Source organism: Arvicanthis niloticus, chromosome 9 (assembly GCF_011762505.2).
Source record: "Arvicanthis niloticus isolate mArvNil1 chromosome 9, mArvNil1.pat.X, whole genome shotgun sequence".
NCBI classification, from domain to species: Eukaryota; Metazoa; Chordata; class Mammalia; order Rodentia; family Muridae; genus Arvicanthis; species Arvicanthis niloticus.
Genome location: NC_047666.1, coordinates 32,984,074 through 33,002,917, shown reverse-complemented (window position 1 = coordinate 33,002,917; position 18,844 = coordinate 32,984,074). Strand labels below are relative to the sequence as shown.

The 18,844-nt window shown below is 42.2% G+C and overlaps 1 long non-coding RNA gene across 7 annotated transcripts in view; it reads right to left on the bottom strand.

Moving 5' to 3' along the window:
- LOC143443487 (uncharacterized) overlaps window positions 1-18,844 on the bottom strand; it is a 401,606-nt gene that overhangs the window by 90,243 nt on the left and 292,519 nt on the right. For 6 of the 7 annotated variants that reach the window (XR_013112531.1, XR_013112528.1, XR_013112532.1 and 3 more), the window contains 2 exons: window positions 7,710-8,056; window positions 6,009-6,119 (listed from right to left, as the gene is read on the bottom strand). This is a non-coding gene — a long non-coding RNA (uncharacterized LOC143443487). The remainder of the gene's footprint in view (window positions 1-6,008; window positions 6,120-7,709; window positions 8,057-18,844) is intronic. The other variant, XR_013112535.1, reaches the window with a different exon arrangement.

The window sequence follows — 18,844 nt, the reverse complement described above, 5'->3', positions numbered from 1 at the left end:
CCATGGTCTTTTGTGCAGACATTTTCCCAGGGTAGAGCTTATTTGAAAAGTTATCTCTTCCTGTATCTTTTTCATGGCTTATAAAGACCTACCCAAAATGGTCCTTGACTCTTGCCAGGGCCTCATTTCCTTCCATGATGTCTCTGCTTCACTTTTTCTAGCTACCCTGAGGTTTTGAATATACAAGTCTCCTTCCTTCTGTCCTCCTTTGTCTCCTTTATTTTTGGAGAGAAAGTGAAAGAGAGAGAAAGAGAGACAGAGAGAAAGACACACAGAGAGAGACAGAGACAAAGAGAGAGAAAGACAGAGAGGATATGATGTATTTATGTATGCATGTTCATGTGTACAAAGTATGTGGTGTATTTATACCAATACACACATATATGCAAAGATTAGACTCTGGTGTTCAACATCTTCTTAGCTCACTATCCAGCTTGTATATTGAGACAGTGGTCTTCAGTTCAACCCATAGCTCACCAATTCAGCTAGTCTAGCTCTCTGTCTTACTCTGGGGTTCCTCTGCCTCAGCCTCCTAAGTGCTGGGTTACAGGTGGGCTACCACACTGACCCATCTTTTACATAGGTGCTGGAGATATGAACTCCAGTCCTTATATTTTGGTACTATTCATCTCCCCCCTGAGCCATCTCTCCAGGCCAACATTTGCTTTTGATCTTCCCACAAACCTTCCCAGGGGCCTCTGGCTCAAAGTCAGGAATGAACTTAAAACAGAGCTATCATCTCCTCCAAAAGGCCGTGTGTACATACCACAGTCACACTCGACTTCCACTTTTAAAAGCATCTGTTTGTCTCTAATACTTTTTAAATAAATGTCATACTGTTGCCTCTATAAAGTCTTTTGAAACTTTTGAAACTCTAATTCCTGGAAATGAGGTGGTACATAGGTGTCTGGTAAACAGCTTCCCAGCAGCTCCGCTGCTGAGGTACTCCTGTTTATCCCAGTTCAGAGACATCACTACCTGTTCCTAAAACTGGATGCATCTTTTTCTAATTTCCATGTACCTTCCTTATGAAAAACATTGTAAAAGACTATAATAGAGTAACAAGGCAATGCTAATCACTAAAGATGTCCCCCAAATTCTTAGTCTAGGTTGTGTTTAACTGGACTGCTAGTGTTGACCTTAAGCATCAAATTCCCATTGCTTGTTGGGTTGTTTTGTTTGTAAGGGAAAAAGACACAGAGCTTTCGCTGGAGGGCAAACCAGGGGTGGTATATAAGCCAAATTCAGAATTTTCCACATTAGTGTCTTTCTTGGATATTACATGTTAAAATAGGATAGGAAAGTAACTTAGCAGTCCTCTTGGGAGCAGAAGGGTTTGACGTTTTAAAGGTCACATCTGTACCCCAAGGGAAGTGTATAGAAAATAGAAGCAGGTTCATTCCTTAAGCTCATGACTTGAATGCTTTGACAACCATGCTAACAATGCTGACGGACAATGCAGAACAACAGAGGTTGGCTGAGAAGAAAAAGCAAAGCAGAGAATTCTTCTTTTCTAAGGAAATCTAACTGTAATCCCAATATCTAAAACTGATCAAAGCATAGGAGCTCTGTTTGAAGTGGGTTTGTAGCCTGGAGGCTTAGCTCTGTCAGGTAGCCTTACACAATCCCTTATCCCCTGGAGGCCCTGGAGAACTGAAGCCTAGTGCTTTGGAAAGCATTATCCTAGATACAGCATTTTCAGGTTGGTGACAGATCTCGCCTAGCTAAGAAAACCTGTTAGAGGAAACTGAGCTAATGAGTGACAGACACAGCAGGAGTCTGCTCTTTTGGTCTCATCATTGCCTGTGACACTGGACTGGATCCCTTCTGAAGGCATTTCAGTGTGCAGAAGCATCACCTGGAGCCTTGATACCATGCTGATTTCACTTTGGTAGATCTGAGATAGGGTCCCAAATCTGCATTTCTCACTATCTGTCAAGGGCAGTCACAGTTTAGGCTCACATATTAAGACAACAACCAAGAGGAAGAGGAAAAGCAGATTGGGAATGACTCTGCATTTTAAAACCTCAAAGCCCACTCCTAGTGACTCACTTCCTCCAACAAGGCCACGCCTCCTAATCCTTCTCAGACAGTTCTACCAACTGGAGACTAAGCACGTAAATACATAAGCCTATAGGAGTCATTCTCATTCTGACCACTACATTTCATTTCCTGGACCCCACAGGGTTGTGACCATCATGGGGGTTGGGGGCTGTGCTTTGAGATTTCAAAGGCCCACATCACCTTCATTTATCTTTCACTCTCTGCCTTCTTCCTGTGGATCAAGATGTAGCTTTCAGCTATTGCTCTAGCACCCTGCCTGCCTTGCTACTGCCTGGTTCCCTTGACCATGATGGCCATGAATTCACCCTCTGAAACTATCCATTCCCAATAAGCTTTTTCTTCTATAAACTGCCTTGATCATGGCGCTTCGTCACAGCAACAGAGAAGTAACTGAGACAGAAGTTTGTACCAGGGAGTAGGATACTGCTGCGACAGGCCTTACACTGCTGTATTTGGGAGGAATGTGGGATTGGGATTTGGGGCTAGGAAAGCAGTTGACCTCTGTAATCACGGCTTAATTGGTTATCATGGTAGGAGCTTGGAAGACGATTGTGCTGAGAGCAATATGGCAGGCTATGGAGGTCCAGCGTAAGAGATTTCAGAGGGAAATAATATTAGTCATGGGGGCTAGAGAACATTGTGATATTTTGGCAACAAATGTGGCTTTGTTTTTCCTTGTCATAAGAATCTGCCTAAAGTTAAATTGAAGAATTTTGGACTAATTTCACTGGCAGAGGAGATTTCAAGATATCCTAATAATGACTCTGTTATTAGTAATCACTCTTATGAAGATCTATAACCAAAAAAAAAAAAAAAAAAAAAACAGAGCAAAAAGAAACATAAATGTACAGTTTAAGAGGAATGGGACATTTAATGTTGGCATGAAGGCTTGTGCTGAAGGCGATGAGAGGCTTGATGTTAAATGAAGTAAAGCGAATGGTAGCCTCAGGGCAACACCCCACCCAACTGAACTTCCAACGTGTGAAAAGAAAATGCCTAAGGATACCTCTTATTAAAGCAACAACAAATCTTATGCAAATATAACTCAAGGAGAGGGCCAGGTTCTGTCCCAAACAGTCCATGGAACACAACAGCCTTGGCTTCATGGTTCTCAGTTTAATGTCAGGAAGCACAGCCAAGTGAAGGAGTTTTGAAGTCCTCGCTTGTGGTTAAGGAAAGCCACTGTGGCAGAGGAGTCCCTACTGAGAGGCTCCGAGGAACTATTGCATAAAGCTTTGATTGTGAAATAAAGTCTAGATTGTGTTGGAGATCCAAAAATGTTGGAGCTGCCATAGGTGGCTCTAAGGATTGCTACATACAGGGAGCAGAACCAGCCTAAGAGAGAGTGTGTTGTAGTCAGCAAAGCTGTAAGGAAAGACCCATCCAAGTCCTTTAGCATCCAACGTAGAGCCAAAGGATTTAGAGTTTTTCCTGCTGGATTCCACTCTTTCCTTGGACCAGTCCTTCCCCACTATGCTCCCTTTCCTCCTTTATGGACTGGTAACATATATTTTGTGTCATTATAGGTTGGAAGTATGTAATTTGCCTTTTGCTTTTTACAGGTGGTTAGTATTAAGAGTCTTGAGTCTCAGAAGGGACTTTGAACTTTTAAACTTTGTTGAGACTGTGAAAAACTATTGGGACTTTTGAAGTTGGATGGACTAAATGTATTTTTGCAATATGATGTGGCCATGACATATGTGGGTCAGGTGGTGGAATGTGGAATTTTAAATACAATGATCTCCATGGTCTCATAGATCTGAATTCTTTGCTGGAACTGTGTGAGAAGGTTTAGGAAGTGTGGCCTTGTGGAGGAGGTGTGTTCTTTTGAGTTTTTAAAAGTCCATGATATTCTCAGGTAGCCCTCTTTGCTTCCTTTTCCTTGTGGAAAATATGTAAACTCTCAGCAACTGTTCCAGCACCATGCCTGTCTGCTTGTTACTGTGCTCCCTACCATGATGGTCATGGACTCTAACCTTTGGAACTCTGAGCCCCCAAATTAAATGCTTTGGTTTGGGTTTTGGTTTTAGTATTTTTGTTATGGCAAGCAACTAAGCCAGGGACTTACCTTCTACCTTTAGGAACCAAGCAAGACCAAGGATAATAGTAAGTCCGTAATGTTTTGGGAGTCTCTTAGACAGAGCTGATCCTTAATTACATTATAAATATTTGTCCTTATGCACACAGATAAGTGTTGTCATCACCTCTCATCAAGGAAGCTTCTTTTTGAAACAGATAGAAACCATTACAGAAGACTACAACCAATAAAAATGTGGACCTATGAAGCCCAATCCCAATGGATACATCTACAAACCAATTCCTGCACCTAAGGCTCAGTGATCATTGTGAAAGAGAGGTTAGAAAGAGTGTAAAAACCAGAGGAACAGGGAGTCTGCTGTGAGTTTGTGTCTCCTAGGAATGTCAGAAGCTACACCCATAAAGTCTTATTAACATGACTGCCTAACATGAGCTGAACAAGGTCAATAACTATTAAACATGTTAGCATGTATAGAGGTGGAGGTGGGAAGGGTAGCTCAGGAGTCCTCAACCCTACACAAAGAGCTACAGGTAATCAAGGAATTCAGAGAGTAGGAGAAATAATATTCCCTAGGAACAAGTATACCAACTGATTATTCAATTCCATTGGTCATCCCTTGAAATACATACAAGTAGCATTGTACAGACTGAACAGGCGATGGTTATGCATTTAGGAATGTGTGTGTGTACAAGTAATGAAAAATAGGCCACACATTTGAAAAGGAGTAAGGAGGATATGTGTGTGTAAGGAATGGGAATGTTGAAGGGAAGAACCAGAATGGGGAAATGATTTAATTATATTGTAATCTTAAAACACAAAATAAAGCTGGGCAGTGGTGGTGCACGCCTTTAATCCCAGCACTTGGGAGGCAGAGGCAGGCGGATTTCTGAGTTCGAGGCCAGCCTGGTCTGTAGAGTGAGTGCCAGGACAGCCCGGGCTATATAGAGAAACCCTGTCTCGAAAAAACCAAAAAAAAAAAAAAACCAAAAAACAAAACAAAACAAACAAACAAACAAAAAAAACCAACACAAAATAAAATAAAACAAAACATTCCCAATGGTTTAAAAAAAAAAAAAAAAAACCTCAGGAAGATGACTAAAAAGAAAAACAACAACAAAACAAACAAACAGCCTCAGGGCAGCTGAAGAGCTTGCAGATAATAAGTCCAACTTTCCTTTCCTGGTTTGAAAGCTGAGGTCCCAGTGCACAGACAATTGTGCCAAATTCTCTTCCCTTGACTTGCTACACTCTAGTTTCTCCTGGGACACCACAGGCTTCCTTGTCCCTGCTTCTGTGTCTGAGACCACAAACTCTGTCCCTGTGGCCTTCTGCTGTACTGCCAAGGCCTAGCACAATGTCTAGTACTGGTCAAGTATTAGGGAAATGGAACTGTTTCATCTTTATGCTGGGTCTGTGCTTAAACAATTATTTATAAGCTTCTTATTAATATTATCAAGCTAGAGAAAGAAACACAGATGGCCCAGAAGTGGCAGAGCTCTCTGTGAGCCTAAGAAGGGCTGGGAAATGGCTCTGTTTGGTAAAGGGCTTGTCTTGCAAGCATAAGAATCTGCATTTGATCCTTAGGATTCTTGTAAATCAAACTCAGTCTGGCAGTGTGTACTTATAATCCCAGTACTGGCAAGGTGGAAACAGATGGACCCTGGGGCTTGCTGGCCAATCAGTCTAGTCAACTTTACAAATTGCAGGCTGGTGAGAGAGGTGGCTGAAAAGATGGCCATCTGATGTTGTCCTCTGGCCTCTTCATGCATATGTACACACATGTACACATGCACACAAACATAACTTGCATACACACCCACACATAACGAGTAGAAATACAGTAGGTGTTAACAACAGTGACCTGTGGATAATAGAAGAAATGAATTGGAATCTGGCTCTGACTCACCATTTATTCAGGCAAAAATTTTAATAATTTTGCTCAACAGCTTTGAGTTTCAGTTTTCTCATGAATGAATTTGAGACACCAAAACACGAGATGCCATGAGAAGTAGAAGCCCTGTGGATGACAAGAGCAAGACAAATGATTGTCTACGAGTGCCATCACAACCCACACTAGAAGCCACTTTTAAGAGTTACAAGTGGATTAGTTCTGAGCCTCTCATGTCCTGGGTTTATACAACAGGACAGGTGTGAACAAACTTGGTTTTGCACACCTTCCAGATAAACTTTTCTATAAGGTATATGATGTTACCACTGTAAGACCATAAGTTTATTGAGATTCTAAGGAATGGAGTTACTGGGATGGGTCACATAAAGACAGTCAAGGGGCAGGAAGAGTAGGATGTGTAAGCTGAATTCTCCACAGGCGTCTTTCTGCAAGGTCCAAATATTGGCAGTCCAGCTTAGAATGTGCTGCTGATAATTAGTCCAAGGGTTTCTGGGGCAATGTGTTTCAATCATCAGCCAGTCGTTGTAGGAAGGTTATTTTTAGCCTGATTACTAAACGGAAGAATGTGACTTTGAAAGGCATGCTTCAAGAGTTCTCTTGGGTAGCCAAGTTTGTGTGATCATTACTACCAGGAAGTGTGTTTTCTCAAGTGTTCCAGGTTTGGGGGAATAGTCCTGATTTTTCAAACACTTGATCCCTTGTTGTGTGAGTAAAATTCTGTTTGTCTAAGCAGAGACACTGAGCTTATAGGGAAGTACTTGAGGAAGCATGAGGAGCTTAGGCCAACACAGATATCACATTAAAGAGTCTTGGTGTGTTCAGGCAAAAGTCTAAGTTGGCATGACTTTCTCTGTTCCTCAGTTATGAGTCAGAGCTGGGTTTTGTTTTTTTAGTTGTAAGTGCTAGAAACTGATTCAAACCAGATTACACAAAAGGGAATTTACCAGCTTTGTAACTGAAAAGTCCTGAGGATTCATGGCATGCTGGCTGGCTGCAGATTCTCAAACACTGACCTGGTTATGCCCCCCTCTCCTTTCCCTCTTGCTTCCTGAGCATTGTGTTTGTCTTACTCTCTTGGGTTGACTCATCTTTGAAATGTCCCCAGCAGACCTTGGCATAACTTACCAGCTTAGCATCCATACAGGAGAGAAGTAATTCATTAAACTATTTCGTCAAAGTCTCTGGCTCAGCCTGGCTCATTTCTTGCACCTTTCCATCAGTTAAAAAACTGAGAGAACCACATGAGCTGGAAGGCACATCCCACTTCCCATCATCAGAGATACTGAACTTTGGTATGTGTTATGATTTGAAGGTGAAATGCTCCTTACAGGCTCATGCATTTGAAACTTGGTCCCAACAGGTGCCATTGTCCTGGGTGGTGATAGAACTGTGACAACGTAGGACATATCAGGCAAATATAGGCAAGTAAGGTCAAGCTTTGAAGGTTGGAGGCCATTTCTTGCTTTCAGTCCCATCTCTGCTTCCTGATTTGCCAAGATGTGAACAAACCAAGCCAAAAGCCTCCCCATGGCCCCCTCACAGCCTGGATAGTTAAACCCACTAAGGTCATGAGCCAAAATTAATTTCTCCTTCTTTAAGTTGCTTGAGTTGAGTGCTCTGTCACAGTAAAGAAAAAAATATAATACCCATAGAGGATGGCATGGTCACTGGGGAGGGCAACAGAAAGTCTCTTCTTACCTCTTCCCTGGGAGTCAGAATTTCCCATTGCCTCTTTATGGCTTGTTTTCTGAGGGTAAATTTCCCTCCCACTCCACAGTGATCTATCCTCAAGAGATCTGCCTCTGCCCACTGATGACACTCCTCTGGCAGCTGTATGTCTGGAGATTTGAAATCCTGAGAGGTCTGTGTTCTGGCTGCTGTCTTTCTCCATGTGAGTGAATATTCCTGGAGATTTTCTTTCTGACACATGGACTTCCATTTGTCCCCTCAGTCTCCATGAAGGTCTGTCAGTCCTTTCACAGATGGAGAAAGAAGGACAATGCTTGCAGTTGTGGGCTGCCAGGAAGTGCTGCTTCTGGGGTTTCCTAGGAAACATGAAGACGCCTGCCTCTGTGCATCATGTATGTAGCATCACCAGTGATAGAAGAATGGATATACAGTTTATCTTAGCCAGAGCTCCCAGAATAATCTACCCATGACCAATCTGCAAAATTATATTTAGAAAACTAATTACTTACACATTTCTGAATGAGAATCTTTGTCCGTATGTGGAACCGTTTACTTTATGTGGTGAGAATTGACATGATATGTGATTTTAAAAAGAAAAAAAACCACCTTAGCATATTGATGTTCATAGTAAGGCAAAAGGAAGAACTCTATCTGTCCAGTGTTTAGCTGAGGATCTGAGGATTTAGAAAGAGTCTAGAAGACAAAACAGGGAACCTTCAATACAATGTATATGTTTATTTAATACAGTGAATTAGCCCTCCTGGAGGGCTGGTTGTAAAGAAACAACATTGGAGGCCGAATAGATGACTCAGAAGTTAAGAGCATTTTTTGCCCTTGCAGGAGATTCAAGTTCAGTTCCCAGCAGTCATGTCAGGCAGCTCAGAAAAGCCTGTAACGTCAGTGCCATGTGATCTGATGCCCTATTCTGGCCTCTTCAGGCACCCATACACTTGTGCATATGCACACACACACACACACACACACCACACATATAGCTTTTTTTTGTTTTGTTTTGTTTTTCAAGACAAGGTTTCTCTGTTATAGTTTTGGCTGTTCTGGAATTCTCTCTGCAGACCAGGCTGGCCTTGAACTCACAGAGATCCACTTGCCTCTGCCTCCTGAGTGCTTCAATTAAAGGCATGAACTACCACCACCTGGTGAGAGCAATTTTTATGCACCACTTGCTATCTGTTAGACAGCAAATAGAGCCTATTCACCAACTCTAATTCTTGGAATGGAAAATACCATTATTATTTACACTTTTTTTTGTAGAAAAAAAAAAAGCTGAGGTAAGAACAGCACTGCACAGAACCTTCAGGCTATTGCTATCTGGACCCAGGGTTCTAAGACACTAGACATTTCAGATAGTTTGGCTACCTAGCAGCTATTTTTAATTTTTTTCATTAAGTATTGAAGGCCTTTGCAGTGCCAGAATCTAGATGTGAGTGATACACTGAAAAATTTTGAAAAGCAACTTTCAGATAGTACCAAATAGATTAGAAAAGCAATGATAGCTAAAACCTGTGGACGCTTTCTGACATGTCTTTTCTGACAGGATCCATTCTCTGACCCACACACAGCTTCCTGAGTTAGAAACGACCCCCACTTTAGAGTAAGGAACAAGGTTTATAGAGGTAACTTACTGATGAGAATGCACAAAGCCAGTGGTGGAGCTGTGAATTGAACTCGCCAAGCTGCAACCTTTGCCTTTGATGTCTTGTGCTATGACAACCAATTAGATCCTGTTAGCTTCTAGCTGAATCCAATCACCCTCTTAGAATCCAATTAGTTTGTGTGTATATGTGTGCATGTGCATGCATGTTAGTTTGTGTGTATATGTGTGCATGTGCATGCATGTTAGTTTGTGTGTATAAATGTGCTTGTGCATGCATGTTAGTTTGTGTGTATAAATGTGCTTGTGCTTGCATGGCTGTAGAGGACAGAGGTCAGCCTCAGGTATTATTCCTCAGATGCCAGCCACTTTTTCGGGGTTGTGGGCAGAATATCTCACTGGCCTGGAATTTTTTAGTTTAAGTAGGCTAGCTGGCCAGACAGCTCCAGAGGTCTGTCTGTCTCTATCTCCCCAGCACTGACATTACAAGTGTATGCCACCTGCCATGCTTTTTCTTGTGGTTTGTGGGGATCTGAACTCAGTTCCTTGTGTTTATTAAACAAGAACTTTACTGGCTGAGCCATTGCTCTAGCTTATCTCTCAGGCATTAGAAACTAAACAATATTATTTCCTACTTTCATAGAGAGAGAGAGAGAGAGAGAGAGAGAGAGAGAGAGAGAGAGAGGAGAGAGAGAGAGAGGAGAGAGGAGAGAGAGACAGGCAGACAGACACAGACACAGAGACAGAGACGAGACAGAGACAGAAACAGAGAGACAGAAAGTGTTTTACTTTGTAGCCCAGCCTAGGCTCTGACTTGTGTTCCTCTTGCCTCTGCCTCCTGACAACTGAGATGTACACTTGTGGCACATCACACCTTGCTTAGTATTTTGAAGTTCTGTTTTCTAGGTCCTATTAAAACTTTCCCATGATGGTTTCATATTCAAATTCAATTGCAAAAGGAAAAGACTTGGGTAAGATGTATGTTGCTGAGGATAGTGACAGTGCTGTGTTTTTCATTCACCCTATGTCTTTCCCAACAAGTCTGTGCTGAACGTAAGATGCAGGCAAGCATCCATTCCGACTGAATACTCTGGCAACATGCATGCAAAGAAGTGCCAGGCCTTCTGAAGTACTGGAGACAGAAGTTGTCAGATGTACTATGCCAGCCAGTAAAGGGATCTTCTGGCAGCTGCTTATGGAAGGCATGTGCTATACCAGAGAAATATGATATTTATAAGATCATATATTTCTTTGAGAGCAACTTCAGTTGCAAATTTTAATGACTGTCACCTAACAGATACCGAAACGGTGCACAATCAGGTCGTTTCCAGGATTGGCTTGGGTGCTCCCTGGTCTCCAGAGCTCCTTTATGTGTACTGTGTTTGTTAGTTGATAATTTCCCATGCACTCATTGTCTTCATTATCACAACATGGCTGCTGTTACTCCAAATGACGTCAAGGTAGAAAGTGAGCAACAGAGTGCTGGTGAAAACTATCTTTCTAATGACGGTGCTCTCTTTTTAATCAACGAAGGAAACAATTTTATCCAAAGTTTCCTAGAAGACTTTACATCACCTTGGTTATAATGGTGTCACACCATGACGTAGACCTCCAAAGAAGGAGGGGGAAGTAGTTGAGTGCCCAGCTTCTTCTTAGCTTCATTGGGAGAACTGAGTAAGAAGACACATGGCTGACTTAGCCAACCACTAGTTTTTGCTACAGAGTACAGCAGTGTGACATGTCTGAAGCATCTTCAGCCACATAACTAATGTAACTGTGAGAACAGGGACTACCTACTCATTGCCATGGACCCAGCTAGTTTTGCGAGTTAATCACATAGAAGAGGGAAACAAGTAGGAGACTGGGAAATGCATGCCTATCACTCATGAGGTTTGAAACTCAAACCAAGGAAGTAAATAGGTTGAAATCTGGGGGACTTACATCTTCCCTTCCACAGGAGTTAGAGTGAGATGTGATTGTTGTTGTTGTTGTTGTTGTTGTTAAATTGTAATGTGGGACTGGATAACATATTCTACTGCTCGCTTCCAGGAGTTTCCTTTAAACTAGTCAGCAGTTGGCCTGAATTAACTTTCAAAGCTCCATCTTAGTTATGATTTACTAGCTATAGAAATCTCACTGCAGTTGGTGAATCTCACAGAAAAATTAAACTGTAGGGCTTCTCCATAGGAATGATCAAGAGTTTCAAGTCTGTGAGAGCAGTGCTCTGTGGCTATGTGCAATGGCCTAGTTCCAAGGCTAATGGAGGCTTTTGGTTTTGCTGTTGGAACCTGGATATGGAGGGTGGAAGGTTATTGTGGAGAAGTGATGGAGTTGTGATTAGCTCCTCAGAGGTACCATATGGTAGCCCAGAGGTCCCCTGATGTTGTTTCTCAGATACTTTTGATGTCACTGCTGTAATGGTTAACACAGGCTTGGTTAATTTTCAAAAGGGAAATTATTAAGTACCCCTTTTTAAATAGTGAAACATAGTGATTCATGGTGACTGTTTTCCCTTCCATGAACACAGTATGTGACTGGGAAAACCCAGCCACCTATGTGTCCTGGGGCTTAAGATGAAACTCCTGTACTTCATGAAAGCAGTTCTGTATTCAGCTGCCCTCCCCCAGCCAGTCATAGGCAAGGTGAACACGTTATGAGAGGTTAGGTAAGGTTCTAAACACCCAGTGGGGCCCTCCGAGCTTGTCGATTTGTGTTTATCTCCTAAGATATGAATGTGCATGAGGAAAGGCTTTGATCTTAGAATTGCTTGCACCGTGACTTCTTATCTGGAAACAAGCTTGAATCATGAGGAGCCTGTCTGAAGAAAAAAAAATATTTATGAAAATAACTACATTGTTTGGCCAAGTAGGCTGAAGGCTCTCGTCACGAACTGGCAATCTTAGACTATGCTTTAGGAGGCAGAGAAGATAACTCACACACAGGGAGTGAATTACTTGAAGAGAGATTTCCCTTTGTCTAGGATGCATGGGTATTATTTGTTTAGTCTTTCTTTCTTTCTTTCTTTCTTTCTTTCTTTCTTTCTTTTTTTAAATTTGGAGTATTTTCCCACTTCCTGATTTGTTATTTAATCTTTAAGGAACAGCTTATCGATCACAATGAAATCTCATTTGATTTTGTGTCTAATGACCTGATTTATTAAAATTTGTGAGTAAATTTAAGGAAGTTTGGGAAAACAATAAAAAAAAGTTACTCCACCTCTTACAGGTAATGATGATGTTAAATCATGAGGCTGTTGACCATCAGCTGGGTGCTTCTGTGTTCTTCTATGGCTTCCTGTCATATGAATGACCCAGGGAAACTTCACTTTTAGAGGCATGGTGCTGGGAAAGAAAGTTCTTTGTGGAGAAAACACTGCTTCTCTGTAGCATTCACACACTTAGTACACAGCTGGGAAGTGAAGAGCAGCTGGGAATAAATGGAACAGTTGATTCCTGCCCAAGTCCATTGGAGAAGAGGAAGTGGGTCCTTTCTAATGTTTGACACACAAAAGCACATTGCTTCCTAGTAGATATTCCACAGAAAAAGCAAAATCCAAACAAACAGCATCATTTTGCTCTAGCCTACATACACTGCAAGCGAGACTCCAACTATGTGAATGGTGGGAGGAAACAAAGGCTTTCTTACCGCCCCAGTCAGTGGCCACTGTCCACAATACAAGCTCTGAACTCACAAGGACTAATCTATATCCATTGCTGCATCTTCCTGGCCTCTGGAATTTGAATTTCAGTCCCTGTCTGCTGTTGCTGCTATTGCTATGTTATAGGGTGTGTGTGTGTCGGGGGGGTGTTGAACACAGGGCTGTACTTGTGCCAGGGGAACACTCATTTCCTTAGTCTGAGCTTTTCTTGGTGTTTGCTATATGTGGTGTCTTAGGGTTTTCATTGCTATGAAGAGACACCATGACCATGGCAACTCTTATAAAGGAAAACATTTACTTGGGACTGGTTTACAGATTCAGAGGTTCAGTCCATTATCATCCTGGTGGCAGTATCCAGGCAAGCATGGTATTAGAGGAGCTGAGAGTTTTGTATCTGGTGTTTCAAAGGCAAACAGAAGAAGACTATCTTCCAGGCATCTAGGAAAAGGGTTTTAAAACCCACCCCTACAGTAGCACACTTTCTCCAAGGCTACACCCACTTCAACAAGGCCACCCTCCTAACAGTGCCACTCCCTGGGCCAAGCATAGTCAAACCACCACATTCTACTCCCTGGCCCTCATAGGCTTGTTCAAACATGTAAGTCTATGGGGGTCAAACCTAGCTATACCATAATAAAAAAATATACTTGTCCAACTTCAAAAGTCTATAACAGTCTCAACAATGTTAAAAGTCCAATGTTCAAAGTCTCTTCTGAGATTCAACCAATCACTTAACTGTAATGTACTATTAAAAAAATAAAAAAGCAGATCACATATCTCCAATATCAAAGGATGTAAATGACCACTCAAAAGCATCATAGTAAGGAAATACTGGACCAAACAAGACTAAAAACCAGCTGCACAAACTCCAAACTCTGTATCTCCATGTCTGTTGTCCAATTTCTTTCTGCTTTATTGACTGCAGCACAACTTTCTTTGACTGGATCCACTCCCTTCTAGTAGCTTTCCTCATGGCTCTGGCATCTTGAACATTTTGGAGTCTCCAAGGCAACTTCAATGTTACAGCTTCTTGTTACAATGTCTGGGATTCACACATGATCTTCTGGGCCCCTCCAAAGGTCTTGGGTCACTTCTCCAGCTCTGCCCTCTGTAACACTCTAGAATCTGGTGATACCACTCTACTGCTGCTGCTGTTCTTGGTGATCATCCCATGGTACTGGGACCTCAAATTTGCTGGTGCAACTAGGCTTCCACTGCAACTAGGCTTCACCAATAGCCATCCATAGACTCCCTTTATGGTAGCAAACCTCAACTTCTTTGCATGGCCCCTTCAGTCCTGGGCTGTCAACTATAACTGAGGCTGCACCTTCACCAATAGAAGGCTTCTCACAGTGCCAAGGCTCAGATGCTCTCCATGACCCCTTCATATTCTCAAAACCAATGCCATCTGAGTGATTCTTACACATTAATAAGTCTGGCTGAAGCATGAGGTACAATATTGTCTATCTCTGGAACACAACTTCTTTGTACTCTCAGAAAATGCTTCCCAGAAGATTTCAACTCAGTGATGCTGATCTCTTCTTAACCATCACTAATTTCTTAGCTCCAGCTAAGAAATTGTCGTAGCATCGATTGTCCCAGATGTCCCTTCTATTCTTGCCTCTAAAGCCAGGATCACATAGCCAAAGCTGCTGAGTTCTGCTGCTTGCTGGGACTGGAACGTGGCCCCCTTGTTCTATTAAATTATCACCAGCTTTCTGTTTTCCAACTCCTTAACTGCATAAGTTTGGCTGTCCTGATACTTGCTCTGTAGATTAACCTTGAACTCAGATATCTACATGGCTCTGTCTCCTGAATACTGGGATTAAAAGCATTTTTCAATATTCCTGGATTTAAGCATTTCTTCACCTAAAACTTGCTCTGTCCTAGGCTGGCTTTGAACTCAGAGATCTGCGTTGCTTTAGTCTCCTGGGATTAAAAGTGTATACCACCATGACTGGGCCTAAGCTTTTCATGGCCCCTATTCCTCAAGATCTGGAACAAAAGCCTATGCCTTCTAGTCTCAAGATCTGTATCACAAGTGTACCCTCCATTTCTGGACTGTAGTTCATTCCAGAGTAGAAAAGGAGAATAATAACCAGGTGATAATAATGTCTAGATATAACTATTCCTTGTTCAATGGCAAATGCATAAAATATTAGCCTAGCTGGGTGGGATCTTGCCCCAGAGTTACCACTCCCTTAATGTGTGTATCCCTCAAACACAGGATTTAGCTCCATTGCACTTCCTGGTACCCTTTTATTCTTTGAACCATACATTTTGTACTTTTCCTTTCTAAGCTTACTATGCTTGATCAAAATGTTCATCATAAGACTAAACCAGAGAACAAAGTGTCTGTTGGGTTTTTTGTTTGTTTGTTTGTTTGTTTTGTTTTACTTTGTTTTTTTGTTTTTTTGGGTTTTCTTTTTGAGACTTCCTTTGTCAATGCAATTAATATAAATCTCTTACCTTAGCCTCATGTAGACTCTTCAGACAAGGGCAAACACGCAGCTACATTATTCACCAAAATACCACAAAAACAGTCTCTAGGCCACAAACTGAATTTCTTCTCCACTGAAACCTCTTAGGCCAGGTCTGCACAATTCAAATCACCCTCAGCACCAATGGCATCCACATTTCTACTAGGCTAGCCCATTAATCCCCACTTAAAGCAGTCCACTGCTTTCCAAATCCAAAGACCCACAATCTACATCTTACAAACAAAAACATGATCAGACCTATCATAGCAACAACTTCTGTCTTAACTAGGATGTTCATTGCTGTGATGAAACACACATGACCAAAGCAACTCTTATAAAGGACAACATTTAATTGGGGCTGGCTTACAGGTTCTGAGGTTCAGTCCATTATCTTCATGGTGAGAAGCATGGCAGTGTCCAGGCAGGCATGGTGCAAGAGGAGCTGAGAGTTCTGCTTCTTGTTCTGAAGGCAACCAGGAGAAGACTCTCTTCCAGGCAGCTAGGAGGAGCATCTCAAAGCCTACCCCAACAGTGACACACTTTCTCCAACAAGGCCACACCTACTCCAACAAGGCTTCCCCTCCTAATAGTGCCTCTCCCTGTGTCAAGCATATTTAAATCACCACATGGTGTGTATGCATATATGTATGGGGGTGCCTGTGCATAGATGTGCACTTAGTGGCCTGAAGCTTCATCGCTCTCCACTTTATTCACTGAGATAGGGACTCTCAATTGAACCTGGGGTTCATGATATGGCTAGTCTTGCTAGCTAGCTCGCTCCAAGGATCTCCTTCTGAGTGCTGAACTTCTAAGCAGGGTTTCACACCCAGCCGGCACTTATGTAGGTGCTAACAATACACACATTTCAGTCCTCATGCTTGCTCAGCGAGTACTGTACGTACTGAGTCATCTACTCAGCCTCCTCACCTGTCTGATTTTTATCTTCTATATCTTCATTGCTCTTATTTTATGTGTGTACATGTGTGGGTGAATGGGTGGGTGCACGTTCGTGTGGAGGCTAGACATCAACATCAATTTTCTTCTTCAACTGCTTCTCCACTTTATTTTTTTACGAGTCTATCATTGAATCTGGAGCTCACCAATTGGCTAGATTGGCCTGCCAGCAAGCCTTAGGCATCTGTCTGTCTCCATATCCTCAGAGCTGGGATTCCAAACCCAGCCCCAAACCACCAAGCCCAGCATTTTAGATAGCATTTGGAAGATAGAAACTCAGGTTCTCATACTTGGGTGGCAAGCATTTTACCAACTGTGCCACATCCTAAGCTCCTTGATTGTTATTTTATAAAGAAATATAGTGTTCTTCATCTAGACAATGTGACTTTGTGCCAATATATCTAAGGCTTGCTTTTGTCTATCTTCTGGTTGAGGTGCAAGTGAGATCGGTGTTGGCTAGCCAGATGCTCCTGCAGCCTAGTTTGGAACCATGCAGCTTCAGACACAGGTCCTCTGTCTTCTCATCACACTAATCCCTTGACCAAGGCCCTTCTCTGAGTTAGGTTACATGCTAACATCTTCACTTCTTTGTTAGTCAGGGACCTTGATCACTGGCCTTTGTGTCTCTCCTGGGATAAGGACCTTAACAAGCACTGACTCCCAAGGAAACATCGGATGCTCATTGACCATGTAAACCTCTGGAGAGGACTGTTTAGGGCACTGTTGAAGAGGAAAGAGGTTGGCGTTGCTGGAGCCATATTAAGGAGGGAAAACATGGTGCTACCAGCTACAGCGAAGTGGCAGGAAGAAGACTGTTTAGAAAACGAGACAGAGAGCTCGGGATAAAAAGCAGGGTGTGGGGATGGAAATAGATGTGTAGCTCTGTCTTCAGAACTGAGCTCATTGAGGTTGTACATGACCATCAAGGAACCAAAAGCAATAGGATTTCAAACGTCTTGGACTTTCCTGTCTACTATGGCAGTCAGTAGCCAGATATTGTTTAAACTTATTAATTGAAATGAGATGAAATGAAAGATCTAGTCTGTGAGCTCTACTAAGTACCACACATCAAGTACTTAGTAAGCACTGGGGACTAGGGAGAGTGAAGAGCAGCGCAAACAGAGCACTTCCATGTTCTCAGAACATGTCTGGGACAGCATTGCTCCTCTGCTTGTTTTTGATTCTAGAAGTGTTAACTGACCAATGTCTTTGTTCTTGGCGCTGCACCAAGGAGGGTTTCAAAGCATAGGCTCTGCAGCAGGATAGTCCAGGCACTTACAGCATGACTATGAGCAAGCTACTTATCCACTCTGGAGTTAACTTTTATCAGCTCTTAAGTCAAGAGAAATGTATGCAGTCCAGGGAATTGTTAAAGATTAAATGGATGTGTTTGTCTAATGTGCCTGTTTACATATATGCATGTATATGAATATAGTCATGTGAATATATTTTAATGCATTAATGTGTATATACACATAGATTTTCATATGAGCCTTAGCACAGTGTCTGGGTGGATTCACTGAGGGCGGAATGTCTTATCACTTGTTGGCGTTTATTACACAGTAATATTGAAAACCACTGTGGCTCGTATTGCCCTGTTTATCATCCAGGGAGAACTGCATGAACCCAATCATTAAGCAAATTGATAATTGTATACTAAGGCAGGCATGGGAAACACGATTGGAATTCTAGTGTTCAGGAAGCTAAGACAGAAGGATAGCTGTGTATTTGAGGCAATGTTAGACTACATAAGTTTTAGGTCTGCCTGAACCATTTGGTAAAACTATATTTAAAAAAAAAAAAACTGACCACGATAAATTGTCAATAAATGTAGAGGAAATGAATGGGCTGAATGGGAGAATACTATAGGGAAAGCTTGAAGCATTTGCACTGAGACAAGAGGAGGAGAGATGCTAGCATTGCAAAGGAGGGAGGGATGGAAAGAATCCTGGGCAGAGGAACAGTGTTTACTTCACAGGAATATGTTTCAGCCAGAAGCCAAGAACAGTGTGGAGTGGTTTGCTGGGGAGGAAGGCAACGCTAAAAAGCCTACACCAGAGAAAGGTGTCTAAATGTTCCCCCTCAGGCTATGTGAGGTCCACACTGAAGAAGCCGGGATGAACTGGAAAAACCACACTATAGAAGAAGGAAGAATTCAGATTCAGTAACATGACAATGGAAAGAAATAAGCAGCTCTGGAGTGTTGGAGATACACAGAGGCAAAGAGACCTTTTTAGAGTTGAGGAGGGGCATTCAGGTGAAAAGTGTTTGACTAAATGAGCTGGGCCAGTAGGATTTTCATCTGTTGAGATAAGACTTGAGAATGTGCAGAAGCTTTTTTAACTTCATGTGACCCCATTTGTGGATCATTGGTTTTACTTCCTATGCCGTGGGAGTCCTGTTCAGAAAATCCATGCTTGCCCCTGTGAGTTGAAGCATC